Source organism: Lolium perenne, chromosome 4, assembly GCF_019359855.2.
Source record: "Lolium perenne isolate Kyuss_39 chromosome 4, Kyuss_2.0, whole genome shotgun sequence".
Lineage (NCBI taxonomy): Eukaryota > Viridiplantae > Streptophyta > Magnoliopsida > Poales > Poaceae > Lolium > Lolium perenne.
Window position 1 is genome coordinate 399,693,190 of NC_067247.2, and position 4,268 is coordinate 399,697,457.

The following is a 4,268-nucleotide window of genomic DNA, read 5'->3' on the forward strand; positions in this document are numbered from 1 at the left end:
ATATAATTCATAACTCACTATAAAAATTGAAAACAAATCAGGTATAACATAATGTACTACAACATGATAATACTGAATGTAATAACAAGACAACATTGTCTCGTTCTCATGTCTAAAAAATTTGTCTCCTTTTCAAGCTTGCTGTCATGGCTCGGATTTGTGGCCTTATATTTCTTATTTAAGAAGATAGAAGACGAAACTCCGTTTTACACGTTTCAGCACGAGTCATGCTGAATACAGGCTATAAAGGTTTAGTTGTATAAAGACATCAACGTCCTTAAAACATTGGATGTAGAGGCTAATTTGGCCGCATAATGAACTGCCACGTTAGCCTCCTTTACATGACATACATCAAAAGAAGTACATGTTTTACTTGACTCCTGAATTTAATACACCGCGAAAGATTACAGGACCAGTTAACATTTTATGCTCTTCCACAAGAGAGCTAACTTTGGGCTGCCGGTCTCCATTATCACTTTCAGCATGTTCATGCTACATATCAGGTCAATACCATTTCAGCAAGCATAAGCCTCAACATAGATGACATTTGACAGTACATTATACCATCTGCTCGTTACAACAATCACATGACCTAATTCATCTCGTACAATTACTCCCTTAGCACCCTGTTGTGTTTCTAGGTTAAAAGATGCATCGGCATGGGCAAGGACACCACTTGATGACTATGGGTAGTCATTCCTCCGTCCACCATGAGCTAGCCGTCTACACCAAACGTGATGCCATGTTTCCCACCCATTTATATATAGACCTGTGTAATACTCATCATGCTTTTTTGTTTTTTGTTTCTTGCCATCCAGACTGCCCACATTCCACAAAGTATATTGATGCCCCATCACTAATTCTTTCAGTAAGCCCCAACTTTAACCTAGATACATCCTTGCTGCTTCACGGTCAAGACTCAAGTAACTCCGTGCAGCTACAATGGAGAGGTGAAGGCTAATAACAAACATGAATTAATTAATACTAAATGCGTATAGTATTGGAACTGCAGTTCAACATACAAGTTTATGTATATTACAAGGTCAGAAGTTGCGGAGATGGCACATAACAGCTGCAAGCATTGGCGTGTTGCACTGTGCATACCAGATTTTTGGTACAAACAATAGTGGCTTGCTAGATTGGAACTATTAGTGCACAATGGTTCGGTTAGCTACTGTTTTACATCCCAAAAAGAAAGAAGAGGTACTATTTTATACGAAACGTGATGATGCTTAGTTTTTCCTGTCAACCCTTCTCTCGGCTTAGCTATGGGAACAATGCTTGAATTTTCAACAAATTGAGCACATTGACGTGCAGACCACATTGACGTGCACAGCTACAGGTTATGTGCAGCCTAAACTTGTTGCACTTCGCATAAAACTTCTGTAGTAGAGGCCTCATGGAGTCATGTAAGCAAAATTTCGTCTGAGTTGCAGTGACATGATCAGAACAACAAAACACTTGCTTGAAGCTCTATATTGAAGAACCTGGGACAGTAAAATCAAATGAATATTAAGTCGCAAAATAAATGAGTATGAGCACACAACTTAGTAACTAAGTTTGTGATGCTAACAAATTTTGTCGAACAGTACCTGGCAACACTACACAACTTGCAAATCATGAAAGTCTTTCAATCGAACAGGTTGTGGAGAAATAGTGGGGTTGCCACTTACCAACATGCAAGAACACATGCGCCCTTTGTGCGCACAGCTGACAGAAGTTGCGAGCTCTTCCGGCCAGACAGCCAGAGGAGCTGATACCAGGATGCTATTGCATACAACTGAAAGCTTTTGCTAGCGGGGCAGAAAAACAGTGCGGACGAGCGAAACGAATATCCAACAAACCAGGAACAATCAAGAACAAGTACAAACCAAAAAAATCAAAAATCAATCACAATATGTAAGGCCTGGAGTTTGATCATCTTACTGGAGTCCAGCTAGGGGCAACGACCCACACACATGGGCTAACTTTTTGGTTCCACAACTGGCAATCATTTTCTCCGACTGAACACAAGGTTTCTCATTCTGAAATCTAACAGAGAAGACAGTAAAGAAATGTCAACAGAGGAAGAACTGACCATATAACTTTGCATGTTTGCTCTATCCCAGAATACTATACGTGGTTTTCATTCATAAAAAATGTATCCTGAATGGTGAAAAATCATTGCATTATGTTTACGATTCAATCATTTGTATATGTTCCTGTACTTTTTATTAAAAAAAAGGTATTTGACTGAACTCCACAATGTCAATCCTACTGCTACATCTTCAATGGCATAATATAGTGTATTATATTCATATATGTCAAATAGGAAAATACAGTGGTACCCCCAGGACTACATATTAAAGTTTACGACAATATCCTGGACAGAAATATGAACTCACCATTTTGTTAGAGAACAAACATAAAGTGTCAGTGTGTGCATGTTCTTCTACTTTTGTATCTTTGTTCTCGTTGATCCCTTATTAGGCCCAGCAAATCCTGAGACAAATAAGCCGTTTCCGCCTAATCTCCTGCTGATATAAATAGCATTCTAAGCTACAAAAGAGAACACACAAATCCAATGATCAGTATGCAATCGACTGTAATGACCACTTTCTTTTGCTGTGTTGGTCAAACACTAATAATGCTCCCAACACTTCTTTTGTCATCCAGAATTCGGCGGCCACATCATACTTAATTAATTATTTGAGCACCCAAATGAAGCTCAAATGCCTGGTTGGTGCATTCTAAATTGTGCTATCTGTAACAAATGGAATCTCTCTTTTCCCTCCGAAAAATAGACTGAAATGCTAGATACAACATGGATATACCTTATTGTATAATGCTTCACAGTGTTAAATGTAACTTAAGAGCTCAGCAGAAAATCATCTGGTGGTCCATAGAAAGAGAGAACTTGATAATAAATTAAACTTCAAAAAGAAAAGTAGAGTGCATTCGATTAAAAATCCCAGAATAAAAGAACATCCAAATCGGAAAAAACTGTGGCCCATAATAATAATGCAATAGGGAAAACTTGTTGTATGACACTACGATTGAGCTCTGCTCATATCTACTGACATTAACCAAAGGGGAGCCTCTCATGAGTGACGATTAACTATTTATATTTATTCTGAATGATAAAACAGATCAATTTTGGGGTCACTTGATTGTAGCATGAATCGATTAGATAAGAAAGCTCTATTGTCTGGTTAAGGGGTGCTAAAGTCCATAATGATCAAGGCCAACATCATATACAACATTTGCTAAAAATACAGCAAAAGTTCAGAATTGCAATGAGAAAAGGTAACTCACCAATATGAACCCGGGCCAACAGGACCAGCTTTTTTGTCTGCACGTTCGGAGATCCATAGACTGGTTGAGTAAAGAAAGGTCTTTGAAACCTTTATTCAATAAACCAACAAAGAAGGTTGAATTCCCGCTCTGACCAGCTGGAGACTGAATTTCATATAGACCAGCTGGACCATCATTCAACTGAACTATTTCGATAAAATAATGTTCAACCCAATATTCATGTTGTACTTGTTTGGCCTAGTATAAATTACTAAATATCTTATCAAGAGATTAAACATAGCTACCTGAAGCAAATAGATTTGTGATATGGCTCTGACCAGCTGGAGACTGAATTTCATATAGATTTCTCTACTCTTATACCTACACAGAGTATGATTTTCTTGAATAAATCGTCTCTTCAAGCTTGCATGGTCCAAAAAGAAAAGAGAAAGTATTGAGGAGCCATAAATTTTTAAAGGCAACCAGAGCAGCTTACCTGAATGGCCATATGTAGTTGTGTACAGATAGATATAGTTATAAGGCGACATCTTTAAAGAAGTAAAATGATATGTGTGTCGCCTATCCGAGCTCTTCTTCTCTAAAATGTTTATTTCCATGGAAATCTCATATATTTACTTTGTCCCTACAGTGTAAATACCATGTGTACAGATTAAGCTATACTTTCTCATAACAGCGGTAAAAAAGAAACCCAATAAGCTTGTTACATCGAACAATTCTTACAATGTCTACTTGCAATAAGAGTTACAGCTATCCAATTCATAGCTGTGTAGTATACCACATTTCTCACAGTCAATGAAAACAATGTCTACATAAGAAACTAAGCACGTCCTGCTATTTTATATCTGAATTAACTTTGCTTGGGGTAGTGTTAATGCAAAGTAAATTCTCACGAATTTCAGGCACATGTTACCACATACCAATCCTACTACACAATTACAAGATTCATACTTATAACAACTAAAACGCCATGCCAT

The 4,268-nt window shown here is 37.6% G+C and overlaps 1 long non-coding RNA gene across 4 annotated transcripts; it reads right to left on the minus strand.

The window, feature by feature from the left end:
- Positions 1-1,124: 1,124 nt before the first annotated feature.
- On the minus strand, positions 1,125-3,347 carry LOC127297555 (uncharacterized). Of its 4 annotated transcripts, none has more exons than XR_011744229.1 (5): positions 3,295-3,347; positions 2,385-2,538; positions 1,927-2,031; positions 1,674-1,793; positions 1,125-1,487 (listed from the first exon to the last, which is right to left on the minus strand). It is a non-coding gene; the product is annotated as an uncharacterized lncRNA (long non-coding RNA). The 4 variants fall into 4 exon arrangements; XR_007849238.1 differs by adding an exon at positions 2,814-2,871 and having other exon boundaries at positions 1,125-1,793; XR_007849237.2 differs by having other exon boundaries at positions 1,125-1,793.
- Between the last annotated feature and the right edge of the window lie 921 nt (positions 3,348-4,268).